General features: G+C 41.0%; 1 long non-coding RNA gene across 1 annotated transcript in view; it reads left to right on the forward strand.

Annotated features, from left to right (window-relative positions):
- Positions 1-769: 769 nt before the first annotated feature.
- Positions 770-17,416, forward strand: part of LOC142046207 (uncharacterized) — a 100,630-nt gene continuing 83,983 nt past the window's right edge. Inside the window, exon 1 of the long non-coding RNA XR_012655103.1 lies at positions 770-848. This is a non-coding gene — a long non-coding RNA (uncharacterized LOC142046207). The remainder of the gene's footprint in view (positions 849-17,416) is intronic.

Here is a 17,416-nt window from a genome sequence, read left to right on the forward strand (position 1 = left end):
GATAACCCGGGGGCACCTGACCAAAAGAACCAATAAGGGGAGAAGATATTTTCAAATCTGGGTGGAAGGTTTTTTGACTGTCTCTGTCTGAGTCAGCCAGGAAACAGGGCAGGGGAAAATACATCTCCCTAAGCTACACCTGAACTAAGCATCTAGTCTTGCAGAAATAGTAAGTAATAGCAGAAGAGAAATGTGTTCAATTACCTTTTGTTTTAGCTTGTGAATTTTCCCTGTGCTAAGAGGGAGGTTTATCCCTGTTTTTGCAACTTCAAAGTTTTGCCTAGAGGGGAAATCCTCTGTGTTTTTGAGTCTTTTGTTATTCTGTAACGTACTTACCATCCTGATTTTACAGAGGTGATTTTTTTGCCTTTTCTTTAATTAAAATTCTTTTAAGAACCCGATTGATTTTTATTGTTCTTAAGATCCAAGGGTTTGGATCTGTGTTCACCTGTACCAATTGGTGAGTATATTATTCTCAAGCCTCCCCAGGAAAGGGGATGTAAGGGTTTGGGGGGATATTTGGGGAACGTAGGGCTCCAAGTGGCCTTCCCTGAATGTTTGGTTAAATCACTTGGTGGTGGCAGCGATACTAAGGCAAGGAAGGAATTTGCGCCTCGGGGAAGTTTTAACCTAAGCTGGTAAAAATAATCTTAGGGGGGTCTTTCATGCGGGTCCCCACATCTGTACCCCAGAGTTCAGAGTGGGGAAGGAACCCTGAGAGCATCCCATGATCACATTAGCTTTTTTTCCACAGCATCAGATTGGGAGTTCATGTTCAGAAAATTACCCACTGTGACCACCAATCTTTTTCAGAGTCATTGCTTCACAGGATAGAGTCTCCTATCCTTGTAAGTATGGGCAACATTCTTTGTTCCTAGATGTATACAATTACATTTACCTGTATTAAAAAAACAACAACATACTGTTTACTTGTGTCTATTTTACCAAATATTCCCGATTGTCCTGCATCAGTGACCTGTCCTCTTCATTATTTACCATTTGGCCAATTTTTGTGTCATCTGCAAATTTTATCAGTGTTGATTTTATGTTTTCTTCTAGGGCAGTGATAAAAATTTTAAACAACATAGAGACACCACTAAAAATGCACCCACTTGAAGAGCTCCCATTTACAATTATATTTAAACAGTTTGCCATCTTTTAATCCATTTAATGTGTACTTCATTTTTATATGAGTCTAGTTTCTTAACCAAAATGCCCCACAATACCAAGTCAAATGCTTTAGTTCTATTTGTGTATATTACCTCAACATTGCATGTTTGGTTGATAAAAGGTAATAATTGTATTAGAAAAGGTTCATTTGACAGGATATGTTTTCTATAATCTCATGTTGATTTACATTACTTATATTATCCTTCTTTAATTCTTTATTAATCGAGTCCTATATCAACCACTCCATTATCTTACCCAGGATTGACATCAGATTGACAAACCTATAATTTTTTGGGTCATCCTGTTTACCCTTTTTAAATATTCGCACAACATTAGCTTTCTTCCAGTATTCTGGAAGTTCCCCAGCATTCCAAATCTTATTGAAAAATCAACATTAATGGCCCAGCAATCTCATCAGTCACCTGTTTTAAAATTCTTGGATACAAGTTATCTAGACTAGCTGGCTTAAACATGTCTAACTTTATTAGCTGCTGTTTAATGTCCTCCTGAGATACAAAGTGTTATCATATGATATGATATCATCTTTTTTTTTTAAACCAAATACAGAACAAAAATATTTATTGAAGACGTCTGCTTTTTCTGCATTATTAGTGATAATTTCCACCTTGTTAGAATGGTTGTTCCTCATATACTTTACAAAATCAGCTTTTATTGTCCTTAACGCTGCTGGCCATACATTTCTCCTTGATCCCTTTGCTTCCCTTATGAATTTTCTACAATTCCTAGTTTCTGATTTATATTAATTATTATCAACTTCCCCTTTCTAATTATGCATGGAATAAATATATCTACAAACAGTCCTGCTAAAGTGCCTCTATCCTGACAATGAAAAATCACCTCTCAGTGTGACAAAATAGTTTATTCCTATACTAGCACTGAAATACTATGTTTACGGATGGTAGGTGAATACCTAAACTAGAAATCCTTAATTCCTTGGCTTCTCTGATGAGGCTGATGACACAACTGGCAGTTGATTATTTTTTATAGTCGTCTTCACTTTCCTGCTAAATCTGGCCAATTTTTTAACCAATATGTCCTTCCTTGATTGTGACTTTTGGGGCTTCTAGTAAAGTTTTCTTGAAGAATTCCCAATTATTATTATTTTTCTGATTAAATTCTTCCTCCCAGGTGTTTTGGCTCAAAACTGTTTTCAACTTTGTGAAACTGGTCCTTTTAAAGGGCCATGTGTCTATATTATTGGTCTGGACTTTACTCAGATTGCAAATCATGTCATGTTCACTTGTACCTGAGTTAACATTAATTTGTAGTTTTGTGATCAATTTTTCTTTATCTGTCAAGATGAGGTCTAATATAAATTTCCCCTATGTTGGACACAACACTTTCTCAGTTAGGAAATTGTCATCTATGATATTTAGAAATTCTGAGGCTATTTTAGTACCGGTAGCATGAGATCTCCACCATATGTCACTCAAACTGAAACCCTCAGTGACCACACAGCTTTTTTTATTCCACACATTATAGAGGTACATAAATAGTCACTGACCGTGTGATTTGGTGTCTGTAGCAGAGATCAAGTATTACCTTATCTTGTACTTTATCTGTTAGGCAGTTGATCCATAAACATTCAAGATAATTTCCTTATGAATTTTCAGGGACTCAGAAACAAGTAATGCCATTTCTGACATAGAGTGCCACTCCTTCTCCCCTTTTGGCCACTTAATCTTTCTTAACGAGATTATAATTGATTTGACCATTTCAATCACGTGAATCATCCCACCAGGTTTCAGTAACACCATCTGGAACACTCTATAATGTTCCAGCTCTGTGTCTCATTATGGGAGATAATAAAACTTTACTAAGAGTGGGTAAAGCCCATTATTACTAAACCCTTCTTACAGATGGGCAGACCAAAGCCACAGAGTGAGCTGGTAGCAGAGAAAAAGAGAAATAGGAAGGAATTTTATTAAGTGCTCCAGTTTCCATCTGACGCCTTCATCTCAGTGAGTTAAGGGTAGCACGGAAGACAGAAAAATCAAGCAGATTTGGAAAGAGACAGAATGACGGTCAATAAGAATCATAGGAACTACAGAAGGTTAATTGGAGATCCCAACCCCAATTATCCACTTTGTCCAAGTGCAAAGGAAAATAGTGACAGCAGGGAGCTAGTTGCAGCTTCATGATTCAGAGCCACCAGGTCTCAACTCAATTTAGAGCTAAACATTTTGCCCACAGCTGAGCCTCAACATGCCAACTCATTCTCTTTACACTAGGGGCTCTGCTGCCTTAACCAGTGGAGAGATTCCCTGCACAGGGGAATTTCTCTGCTGACCATCTCTGGGTGCTTTAAGGCCACTTTGGGCCATTGAGTTAATTTTGTGGAGCAACCAGCCCATCCTGGTTCAGTTTTGAGACACACACAGTTAAAGATTAAGTCTATGTACCAGCAGATGATTAATCTTTTGTTGAGATCCTTACATTAAAACACAGTCCTGTCAGGCTTCCATTACAGGAAATGAAAAACTCTAATGCACAGTATCAGATAAGAGAAATTCTATATGATTCTGAAATGTATCTCTCTGTTTACATCCACAATGTTATTTGCTTAAAATATTTGTGCCATACACTATCAATGCAGAGTTTTTAGAGTTGACTCCACTGACACTATAAAAATAGTTTGTGAAAAGAGAAAGAGGCAAAACATATTGGGCTCTTGCTGCTGCTTGAGTTTTTTGAAAAAGTGGCATTAATATAATCTTAATCCCTTGCCTTCCTTTTAGGGATTCTATCCTGCATTGGCAGGGGACTATACTTAGTGAGACAGTAGGGCTTTCCCAGCCTGAGTTACCAGGATAGAGGAAGCATGGTCTAGTACAGCGCTTTAAACAGAGACTATGAGATAGGAAATCAACTCTCTGGGCTTGATTTTATGACATGTTGAACACTCTGCCCTTGATCCAGCAAAGCACTAAAGTTCAAGCACATAAGTAATGTCCAATTACCAGTGGTAAACTATCATCCACCATTCTGATTTTGTTCACTCCCCATGCAATTACTTGGGCAGGGGAGTGGAGGCAAGCTTACTGCTTTGTCCTCCTGCACACCTGGATCCAAGGTCTGACTATCCCATATATATAGATGAAAAGGGGTTCTTATGCCCTTGCATGAATTCAGAGTCTGAATACAATCTAGCTCACAATAAATAGCTGCAGGTATTTTTATTTGCCCAAAAGGTTTTTATTAGCAGCTATCTTTATAGCAGTTAAGTAACAGCACAAACTTCAGTACGAAAAATTCCCTAGATCATGGTTCAAAAACTTTTGACTATCTTCTAATCTGCACAAGTAAAAGCAGATCTCCACAGCAGCCTAAAATTAATCGTGGTTCACAGTGAGCTATAGATATCTAGCTATAGATATATAGGCATATGGAGTCAAGGATAGTTTTATCCTCTACCTCAAACAGTCAGTGATTTGTACACCATTTTTACTTTTTTCATCTTTTATTAAGATCTTCTATTTAAATTCAAGAAAGAGATCACATTGGATGGCAGTCATTAAGTTAAAACAGTGTAGTAACAATCTCTTGGAAATCTCACCATGCAATCTTTGTATGAAAATTTTACAAATATTTTCTCTCAACTCATTTCAATGTGAATGTGAAAATTTCCAACACAGCTCCGCAGGTTTGCAACAGTTGCTATATGTTTGCAATCGAGCCATTGCTAAGCAATTTCTTAGATATTTAATAAGTTAATCACATTGGAGAGAGAACTTTCAGATTCCCACTTGAAGAATATTCCTCCAGGTGAGATCAAGGAGAGTGTGTTGTTATCGTTTACAAATTACATCTACAAACTCATTTGTTCAGGTTGGCAATATAATTAGTAATGATTATATGCATTTCCCACTGTTAAGCATTCTGTGATGCAGTGCAAGAGGAACAGTGCACATTCCCATTGCCATTTTTTCAGCTTACAAAATGTTGGCCTCATCACTAGTCAAACATATTCCACATACAAGTAATTAAAAATATTGACGATAATGTGTATGAAATTCTTCACAACTAGCTAATCCTTTAATCCTATTACCATTGTAACCATATGTTCTTATTAGTTTGCATTTGCTCCTTATGCTGGAAGTAGACCCAACAGAAAAATATACAAATTTGGACCATACATCGATTTTAAAGGTAGCTGTCTCCATATGCAATAGAGATTTTCAATACCTGGAACATGGTTCAAACCCCTTCTTTGCTATGTACCTTGTAATGATAAAATTCTGAGACAAATGCAGCTATTCTTGCGCATAATACACATTTTTGTTACCTTTACCTGTACATTATCTGGTATTGAAATGTTATTTTTATGGCAACAGTTGCTAATATTATGCTTTGTGTGAGCCATTTGATATACAGCCACTATGCATGAAACTCTGCAGAGAAAAAGTAAAAGTAACTAGGCAGTAACTGCACCCAAACAGTCACTGTGGCCCAGATCCGCAAAGGGACTTCGGTGTTATGATGCTGAGCACTGAAATATCTAACTTTTAGGCACTTAGAAAAATCACAGGAACAACATTGCCATCCACAAACCTGAGTTTGGCTTCTAGTCTCCCTATACAATGAGTGGGGAGAGAGAGACACCCAAGAACAGGATCCACAAAAGCCAGCAGTCTTGGTAGATCCTAGCCTAAGCTATCCTATAAGGATACCAAGGCATAGAGGTCTTAAGCTCCACCCATCTTATAGAGATGGGCACCTAAGTATGGGCTTCAGGGAGGTGCCTAGCTCTGCTAGCAATCCACAACCAGGAACACATCTTCTAGAGTAAGGTGGCTTAGGCTTCTAAGTCATTTTTTAGGAGAATGAGCTAGGTGCCAAACCTCACTACACGTAAAATGGCTGGAGGAGGCAGTAGTGCTGATGCTTACCTTCACTTGCCTAGGATGTGGGAGACCCAGGTTCAAGTCTCCTTTCTGCCTGTCATGGGGAAGAAAGGATTTGAACAGAGGACTCCCACACCTCTCAGGAGAGTGCTCTAACTGCTGATCTAGGGGACGTTCTGATGTGCAATTTCCTCAGGCTCTTCTGTCAAAGCTGTTCCACTGTGTACAAATATTTAAGTGTCACTGGCTGGGTCACAGCAAACAAGGATGACTCTGTAGCCTAGTGGTTAGGGCACCCATCTGAATGGTGAAAGAGCCAGCAGTCAGCTCCCCTCCTCCAGTAACTATTTTTACAAAGTGGAACAGTTTCAACAGGAAGGATTGAGGGAGCCCCACATCAGAATATCCCAAGCTCACTGGTTAGAACACTCTCCTGAAAGATGGGAGAACCCCTCTTCAGATATTTTCTTCCTCACAGGCAAAGTGAGGAATTGAACTTAGGTTTTCCCCCATCCCAGAGCGAGGGCTCTAGCCACTGGGCTAGAAGTTACAAGGTGGTCACCCCTGCCTACTGTTCCCAGCTTTTGAATGGAACCAAGTAGTAGGTGGACTCTGAGCACTCCTACCAGATTGGGCCCCACAGGTGAGTTAGGTGAAGGGTCACCTATCTTTCCCTGGTTCATGGATTGCACTTAGGCCTAGGCAGGAGATGATGTTTCAAGTGAGGCGGCAATGCGCATTCCCAAAGGCAGAAACTTAGATGCCTAGGAACTTTTACTCTGAAAATTTAGGCGCCAAGTGAGTCTAGACACTTACAGGCTTCAGTGGCAAAGGAGCAGAAGTTTTGTGAACACAGTGCTGCCTAAAACTGGGAATTAGGTGCCTAAGTCTGGGGTTTAGGTGTCTAGTTACCTTTGTGTATCTGGGTCTAATGGGTCTATGTGCATTAAAGTACACTGGATGGGCAGATAAACCTTTTCAGAGGTCCCTTTGGGTAGCAGAACAGTGAACAAAAGGACAGTTAATGGCCTATCCACATTTCAAGGCTACATGATCCTAGTGGAGGAACTTTGGAGTCTGCAGGTTTCACAGGTGCAAAAGCCAGGGGCTGAGGCAGAAAAACTAAACTGTGTGTTAAGCAGTTAGATTCCAAGAGAGCCCTAGAGAGACAGGGACCAAGACAGCTGCTTGTTGGTGACAGAGATCTGGTTCCTCAGCTGAGACTGCTGGAAAAGGATGTTTCCCTTGTGAAGTCTGTGCCTTCTCTGTTCCAGGAACAGGATTTGTGTCCATTTTATAACTAAAGCAATCACAGTAAGAAAATAGCTGGACTCTGAGTCACTGATTTCTGATCCAACAGGAAACTGCCCTGAATGGCCTTGAAACTGGCTAGCACTCAGCAAGGGTGAAACATTATAGTGAATAGAGAGCGACCCATCAAAGCCCAAGTCAGATCTCAATAGCACTGAACTTTGGAGATCAGATTCAAGATCAGAACCTGGATATAGAGCCAAATTTCTCAAATGGCATCTGAACCAAATCCTCAGATGCAAAAAGCCTCCACTTTTGGGAAGTTCACAATTGATGTCTAGTTCTGCATTTTGTGGTTGAGCCCATTTTTAACATTTAGTGCATGACTACAAAAATTTCAAAATATGTAGCAATCAACACCTGCCTTTAGGCTTGCTCTTACAGTATAGATACATGACAAAGATCGTGGTACATTAGAAGCATTAAGTAAAAAGTATTGGGCTGACATTACTGTATTTAAAACTGATAATAACATGCATAAGTAATAACTTTAAGTTTATTAGTCAATGCCAAATGAGTTTCTTTGATAGTTCAGTTACTTAGATACCATGAAAATATGCCCAGGATATGGATAGCTAGATCGATCCATAAAATCAATGTTTACATCCAGTGCAAACAAATGTCTCCTTCATTAATGTTCATGTATCAAATTCAATAAAGATAAATATCAGCAGTCATTAGCTCATTTTGCTGTCAATAATCCAATCTGCACAACAAGTGTTAATTTATATGGCCTAATTTGATGCGCCATGATTTTTTTCCCCCTGATAGATAATATTTTCATTTTAGGAATTATTTTGATCGCTTGATTGGAAGATGACAGAGCTACTATAAAAAGTTATTCGTTTCTCAGGATAAAGCACATGCGACCATATATGACAATTCAGTAAAACCCAAGGATAAGGATTGCTCTACATAGCACAACCAGCACATTTTATGACAGAGGAGTAGAATCGTCTATCAAAGGATGATGTACAGAATTATAAACCACCAGTTACACATCCCTTAGATACCTAGACTCAGTCATCAACATTAGCTCCCTGTGGTCTTGTCAATGCCTGAACACATTCTTTACTAAAAAGCAAAGGCAACACACATGGCCAGATCCTGGTACAGCCTGTGGATCTCCAGAGGGAAGTGCTAAAGGGCGACCTTAAGTAACCTTTGCTCTCATCTTAACCTGGGGCTGGCTAGGCTCCATGGTACTTTCCAAATATAATGTTTGTAGAGCAAAGGGTCAATCCAGAAGCTCAGGATTTCTGGGGCATAAGGACTCTTTAGCCATGCTCTTTTTTCCCTGAACCAGGGCATAAAAGGTGTGATGTGGTGACACCTGCAGTGGCATGAGTTGAAAGGGGTTGGAAGGGAAACAGCCCCTCAGCCCCCCATAGGCTACAGAGGAGTGGTCCCATATTACAGCATTATGGCTGTAATATGGTCCCATATTACAGCAGTATGCCTGCTGCTGGAGCAGTTTGTGGAACCCTCCAGTCACGTGGTCGCATTGCCACTGAAATTTGGGCCAAATTGAGTGAGTGTCATTGCAACCTGCTGCATGTGTTCTCAACACAAATCAAATTTGGCCTCACTGCCCTTCCATTCAGATTCTGGGACATCCAGGCCAAATGGTGTTGCATCCTAAACTCTCTCTAAGCTGCATGGAGCAGAGATGTCTCTCCCCCAGGCGTGGACCTGCCACGGCAGAGAGAGGACCCCTCCCCAGGCCCAAACCCAGCCCTGACCTGGACCTCCTATGGCTGGAGGCACATATCCCTCCAAGCCCAGGTGCTGATGCAGGGAGAAAGGGCTGGGAGGAGTCCTCTCTCCCCACCATAGCCCCAGGACAGCCTGCTTCCCAAAGCCCTCATCCCCAGCCAGAGCGCTCATACCCCCAAACCTCTGCCCTAGCCCTGAACCCCTTCCCACACTCTGAACCCCTGGGCCCCACCCCCGCCACATGGTTTTTTATTATGTGCACCAATATAGAGATGATCTTGGAAAAATTAGGGAGAACACTGGCTTGCAAACTAGTGCACAAGGAGCGTATTCATTTTATTCCTTTATGGTGGAGTGCAGGGGTGTCCACAGAGAACTTGACTCCTAGAGGCACTAGCTCATGCACTGTATGGATAAGAGAGGGGGAGACTCCCCAGCTGATGGAGACCCAGGTTCCCTGCAGGAGTTGGAGGGATGATCAGGGACTGGAACAAAGTCCCTGATGGAGATAGAGGCAGGCACCAGAATTTTCTTCCCTTCCAGGAAATATCTGAATTGGCACCACTGGAGATCTGGCATGGGGGGAATCCTCAGGGTGAACTTTAACCATGTTTAATGCTCCTTGGACCAGAGTGGTGCAAATCAGCCTTAGTAGCGTGAAGCATCTTATTGCAACAGAGTACTGAAGTTCACACCTATGGCAGCATAGGTTTTGCAATTCATTATTTTACACGCATGTTATGTTTGTTAGAGATGTAACAGGCAAATTAGGGTAGAGAACATGTTCACCGAGGACCAAGTGTCTCTCAAACCTTACTCAGGCAGAATTTAACAAATTATCCTAGCCCTAGATGAAATCCCCCCTGTACAACACTGTGCTTTGGGGGAGTGGGAGCTTGGTGGGAAGTGGAGGCTAGAGAGGAACTGTAGCTGAGGAATAGCTGCATGAGTCAACCTGCTTCTTTGGGAAGGGAGCCCAAAGTCTGTGACAAATTATGGTGGATGGTAATGCTGCTGGTATCATCATTAGCTTCATAGGAAGGCAGTATCAATTCACAGCTGTGGTGAGGAAGCAAATAACACCATGGCAACATGAATGAGCCATGCTGCCAGGAGGCCAGGTAGCCAAACTTCAGTTCTGTGGGTCGAATTGGGAATGCACAGGTTTGGGCCTTCGTTTTCCATGACCAATCTTTCCCCTTCCACCAGGTCATGGTCCTTGTGTAACTGTTTCTTTTTTTAAATGCCTGAATATATTTGGTGCTCATGAAGCTGAGGGATGAATAACACCATCCAGAATGAGGTGTAGTATGAATCCATTTGGTGAAAGCTGCCTCCACAACTTTCCCACCACATTCCAGTTGTTAGCTGCCTCTAAACAACGACCTACCAGTTTTTAATATTTGGATACTATGGTCTAAGTATTACCCATAAGTAGGTGAAGCCCAATATATATATATAATATTTTTGCTGGGAACCATTATCCAAGTATTAAAAAAGGACAGTATTTTTATCAATAGGAATATTTAGAGAGAGTCTATATTCAGTGTTGCTCTCCTTTGCCTGTCAGATAGTTATTCAATCATCACAGTTGTTTCCATGAGTAAATCAGGTGAAAATTTTGGGTTATTACATATTTTTATGTAATCTTTGAGGATTTAATTTACTGCAATGGCCCTGTCTACACTAATCAGGGAACCTATGTTAGTATATTTCTGGCAGAGATGGGCCCGAAACAGAATATTGAATCTGAACATCCCAAACTTTGAGGAAGATTGGGCTTGGATTCAGATCCCAACACCATGGCTGGTCATTGTCTGTGGAATCGACTAAATCAGAATACTGGTTCCAACCACTACAGAACTATTGAGACATCCTACTCTGAATCTAGATATGAACTTTGCAGCTGGAGCCATCTTTGCTTTCTAGTTAGAATGGTGTCATTTGGTAGAAAGATAATAATGCAGACAGGACTAGCCTGTGTTGCAGCTAAGGCTGACTGGGCTATTTCTTACAAATTTACTCAGAATTTATTCTTGCAAAGAATGTAGCCCATTTTTCTATTAGTGAGTAATTCGTGTACTATAATGATTATTTTCAAAAGTATTTGTTATTCATAAGTATTTGCCAACAAGTTTGGACACATTTTCTAGACTATGCCTTTGTGAACTGTTTGCTTCAAATACTGGCTATTCATATTGCGAGGCTGACCACATAAGTCACATGGTATTTTTTTCTGTTCCCTGACTGAATGAAAAAGAAACATTTCAACAGGAAAAAATAATGAAACACAAATTGTAAATATTGCCTTTTTTATGCAGGTTTCAAGACTATAATCATTTGTAACCTTTTGAGCTTCATAGACATTTTCATGAAAACCTAGCAATCATCCACCTACCTATCAATAGTGAAAAATAGAATCCCATGAAGCAAAGCAACTAAACTTTGCACTTTTAATAAGAAAGTATTTACAAATCAGCCTTTCTTGCAACAGCAGCCATGTTAACCTGGATACTTCGAAACAAATTGACCAATTAAGAACACAATATACTATTTAAATAGTCAGTGTAATTGACTTTTTTTCTACAAACTTAGGTTCTGCAATTCTAAAGAGTGGCCACTTTTTTCTGCTGTCACAAATAGCTCACAAAACTCCTCCATGCTGCAGCATTTCTTGGCGGAGGGAAATGGTCTGCTAAAACTGTTAACTTTTATTTTTCATCAAGAGTTACAGCAGGCATCAAAGTTAAAAGTACTTTATATTATCCTTATAGTTCCAATGGGACAAATTACTTTTTATGTAATTAAATTTAATACTGTAAAATGAAATTTGTCAATCCAGATTATCATATTGAATTCTGTTAAAAGTGACTCCACACACACGAAGAAACATACTACACCATAAAACAAAGATAAAACAAAATCTTACGGCTTTAATTGTGCTAATAGCTTGCGTATTACATCATATTGTCGAAGAGCATAATAAAATTGGAGAGCTTCTCCAATCTCAAATGACACAACATTTATATATTTCATTGATTTAAGGTTTAAATACAATAAAATGAAAAAAATGTACTCAAAATAAATATCATGAAAACAGGAGCCAACATATTAATAAAATCTAAATCTAAGAGACAAGTTGGACTTCTTAGAACTGATAGCATTAAGAATTACATTATAGGGAAAGTAGGGAGCTCTTCAAAAGGAAATAAAACTGCTGAAATAAAACCTGCACGAGGGCCTAAGAAATTCCATGAGCTTTCCCTTTCCAGGTTTCTTACTCCCCTCATTAGGAAGGATTTTGGGGGCCTTGGAGAAGCCAATGGATGTAGTCTCTAACCCACACAAAGTGAAGAAATGAAAGTTCTAATCTCATGGAAGAGTTACTTCTCCACCGTCTCCATTCCCCATAACAGTACTGCACTTCTACCATAGGCCTACACGAAAGCCTTGGGAGAAATCCTGGCCCCATTTAAGCCAAGGGAAGTTTAGCTATTCACTCCAGTGCGGCTAGAGTTTAGCTTCTCATCTGCACATAGATACCAGAAGAGAACCTAGGTTCAGAGAAGAGCAATAAGGATGATTAAAAGACTAGGAAACATGCCTTATAGCATGGAATACAAGCTGTCAGGAACAGTATCCCTGATGATGCCACAGCACAACTGGCTGCTGAGCTCTGTGCCTTTATACTCACACACAACTATTTCAAATTTGATGACAATATATATCTCCAGATCAGTGGCACCGCATGGCCCCACAATACCAATATTTTTATGGCTGACCTGGAACAACGCTTCTCAGCTTCGTCCACCCCCGCCCCTTCTCAACCTACGCTACTTGATGACATCTTCATCACTGGACCCATGGAAGGAGACTCTGGAAAATTCCACCACGATTTCACAGCTTCCACCCACCATCAACCTCACCTGGACAATCTACGGGAGTCCACTTCTAGACACCACGGTGCAAAAAATGAGGTCACATTACACCACCTAATATCGAAACTACCGACCGCTATGCCTACCTCACCTCCAGCTTCCATCCCGGGCACATCACACGATCCATGTCTACAGCCAGCACTGAGTACAACTGCATCTGCTCTAACCCCTCAGACAGAGACCAACACCTACAAATCTCCACAAGCATCTAAAATACAATACCCCGAGGAATAAGGAAACAGATCAACAGAGCCAGATGTGTACCAGAAGCCTCCTACTGCAAGACAAACCCAAGAAAGAAACCAGCATGACTCCACTGGCCATCACATACAGCCCAGCGTAAACCTCCAACGCATCATCAGGGATTCTACAATCATCTGGACAATGATCCACACTTAACAGCCTTGGGTGGCAGGCAAATCTGCCCACAGACAACCTGCCCACCTGAAACGTATCCCACCGCATCGAACACTGCACCATAGTAGCTCTAGCTCAGAACATCCATTGCAACAAACCAAAAAAGATCCGCCAAACTCTGCACCTACACGGCGACACATCACAGGACCTAACCAGATCAGCCACACCATCACCATTCACTCACCTGCACGTCCACCAAGTAATTATGCATCAATGCCGCAATGCCCCTCTGCATGTACATCGGCCAAACGGACAGTCTCTACGAAAAGGATAAAGACACCAAATCAATATTAGGAATGGCAATATACAAAACCTGTAGGGAGCACTTCAACCCCTAGCCACACTATACAGACTTAGGTGGCATCCTGCAGCAAAAATCTTCAGGACCAGACTCAAAGAGAAATGATACGGCTCGATTCATCCTGCAAATTTGACACCATCAACTCAGGATTAAACAGAGACTGTGAATGGCTTGCCAACTACAAAATCAGTTTCTCCTCCCTTGGTTTTCACACCTCAACTGCTAGAACAGGGCCTCATCCTCCCTGATTGAACTAACCTCATTATCTCTAGCTTGCTTGCTAGCCTGAGTCAGCTGACACAGGCCAGCAGCGAGTTTCTCTTTGTTGTATAGATATACCCAAAGAGCTCAGTCTATTTGGCTTAACAAAGATAAGTTTAACGGATGACTTGATTACAGTCTATAAGTATCTACATGGGGAGCAAATATTTAATAGTGGGATCTTCAATCTATCAGCAAAGGGTATAATACAATCCAATCACTGGCAGTTGAATCTAGATAAAGGTATACATTTTTAATGGTAAGAGTAATTAATCACTAAGCAATTTTCCAGGTATCATGGTAGACCTTCTATCACTGGTAATTTTTAAATGAAGATTGGATGTTTTTTCCTAAAAGATCTGCTCTAGGAGGAAGTTCTATAGCCTGTGTTTTACAAAAGGTCAGCCTAGATCAGAGATGGGCAACCTGCGACCTGTCAGGGTAATCCTCTGGCAGGCCAAGAGACAATTTGTTTACATTGACCATCTGCGGGCACGGCCACGCGCAGCTCCCAGTGGCCGTGGTTCACCATTCTCTTTGATTTCAATGACAACAAAGAATACAGTATATATGAAAATGTAGAAAAAACATCCAAAATATTTAATAAATTTCAATTGGTATTTTATTGTTTAACTGTATGATTAAAACTGTGATTAATCACCATTAATTTTTTTGAGTTAATCACGTGAGTTAACTGAGATTAATCAACAGCCCTAATTTTAAGATTTTATTCTTGGCTCCCTGCATACATCATAGCATAAGTAAGTCTACGTCTCATATTAAAGAACATCTGAAAACTCATTAGGGGTTTAAAAAGATGTAAGACACAGTTCTGCCTTCAGTGAACTGGCTTAAAAACCTGCCCCTGTTTCCTTTTTTTAAGTAGTTAGTTGGTATTTGCAACGTCCTTCCCAATGCAAATGTAGGGGATATTTAAGTGGCTTCAAAAATGGAAATTAACGCTATTTGTTTATCTAAGGATGACCATTGTATGTGTCATATTTCTTTCTTTTGTTTATTACTTTTGAACATAACATGTTTTTGTTCATGCTTCAAACTTTTTATACCATAGATGATCAGTGCACAAGTATGTGGTATCCCAAGAAAATGAGGCAGCAACAAAAGTCTGCCCTTTGGTAAGAAAAAGAGATAAATATTCTTGCTGCTATGAATTACCACCATATTTAGAGATATCTCTTGCAAGCACTTCCACAAGAATGGGAGAAATCTGTTCTCTGCTGGATGAGGGAGGATAGGAAAATTGTAAATGAGTCACACACACACACACACACGTGAGAAACAACATCCAGCTAAGGCAAGCTCTAAGTTCAGCCATATGCAGGCGTGGCTCTATGTTTTTTGCTGCCCCATGCACGGCACTCAGGCAGCCTTCAGCAACGTTTCTGTGGGAGGTCCGCTGGTCACGCAGATTCGGTGGCGGTTCTGCGGGAGGTCCGCCAGTCCCGCGCCTTCAGCGTACCCATCGCCGAATTACCACCGAAATCGCAGAACCAGCGGAACTCCTGCAGAAATGCTGCCGAAGGCTGCCTGACTGCCACCCTTCCAGCGACCAGCAGGCCGCCCCCTGTGGCTTGCTGCTCCAGGCATGCGCTAGCTGCGCTAGTGCCTGGAGCCATCCCGGCCACATATAACAGGTGAAATTCATGAGTGTTGCATGAAGTCTTAGCATGCTGGCTTTACACAGCTGTACTGCCCTGAAGTGTGGGGATAGCAGATCTACCTGCAGTGTAAAAGGCAAGATTCTCCTCCAATTTATGGAGACTAGCAACCATGGCCCCTCCACATCCCTATGTAGAGTGATCTCAGGATTCTGAGTCCATACAGTTATGGCCCCTCCTCTGGCTTGCCTCTAATGCCTCCCACATTCTGCATTGATTTGCAGATACAGATGGCAGATACAGTCTACAGCAATCCCTCTCATGCTCTCTCCCATCTTGCACACCCCCCCCCCCCATGGCATTAACACTATGTATAAGTCCTTGTTTTGTCTCCTCACTCCAGTCTGAATTTCAGCCAAAAATATACCTCATGTGTTGTAAATAACTGGCTCTCTGAGACTGACATTGTAACCTTAGCTTCAGTTCCACCTCTTCTGCCCTCTTTTTGCTCCCTTGGGCTAGTATAATATATGAAATTATATAAACACACACACACACGCAGGGAATGAACAAACTGTTATGTAGCTAAAACATCTCATTATCTTTTACTGTCATGGGGTAAACATCAATCTTTCCATTCCAGCCCAACACTTTGTCATGTCATGCCTTGCTTTGCTATATCCAACTTAACAGTAAGCATTTTATGGCATGGACCTGATGTTTATTTGTTTGTAAAGTGCCATGTATCCTTTTGTTGCATAATATAATAATATTCATAGTGGCCAGAGCAGAAATCTTATTATACAGAGTTACAAGCTTCATATGAAACAAATGCCACAAAACCAATTCTGAAAGGGTTGGCCCAAATAACTCTTTATCCTTATAAATTGCTTTATATCCAAGGATCTACACACAGGGGACAAACATTAATTAAATCCCAGAACAGCTGCATGAAATAAGTAAAAAAAACTTATTTATAATCGTAAAAGTGGTTCTTCAAGTACGTTTCTTCAGCCTAGTCACACAGGTGGAACATGCATCTGTCACCACTTTGCTTCAGGAACTTTCCAGAAGTTTCCATTTCCACTGGGAATGCATGAGTTCTCCTTTGCAGCACTGAAGGATCAGAGATGGAATTAACACAGGGACATGTGAGCCCAGCTGCACCATTTCCTTTCACTACACTCTACAGCATTATTCCAAAGAAGAGGGAAAGGTGGTCAGGTACTGTGAGTATGCAGAGGAAGGAATCAAGATAATCAGTGACAAAGTATTAGGAAGTCTTTGCTCCATTCTAAAAGGACTACATCTGTGATTTAATCTCTTCCTATCCCTGCCTTTCAGCAGAACTGAGGACACTTTGCATAGCTACTTGTCCTAAAGAGGTCTGTGGGTGGACAGCCCACTTTTTGAACAACAGAGTCACCATAATATACTTCAGTGGTCCCTCCTTGTCCCTGCTATTTACCCCTAGCCTCTTGAGGTAGGTGATGGTGCCAATAGCTTTGTGCTACAGCACCCACTTCCTCAGAGCTGAGACTGATCTCAGTGTCAACTGGGGTGCCTATATTGCCTTTTCCAGCAGAACAAAGCTGCTCAGAATCAACAAAGCTTCTTTCTCCTACAAAGAGTATGGGGTTTCTTCAATACAAATGTCAGTAAGAATCCACAATGACAGAGCCCTAAGAAACAAAAAGCAGCCTTGGCCCCAGTAATAGTAATAGAAGTCTCACTCTGCAGAGAAAACATTCTCAATGGTGGTAAGACCTTGATGCCCACAGAAGAGCAGAGTCATGGCACTATAGGCAAGGATATTGA

The sequence above is a fragment of the Chelonoidis abingdonii genome, chromosome 2 (genome assembly GCF_003597395.2).
Source record: "Chelonoidis abingdonii isolate Lonesome George chromosome 2, CheloAbing_2.0, whole genome shotgun sequence".
In the NCBI taxonomy this organism is placed as follows: Eukaryota; Metazoa; Chordata; order Testudines; family Testudinidae; genus Chelonoidis; species Chelonoidis abingdonii.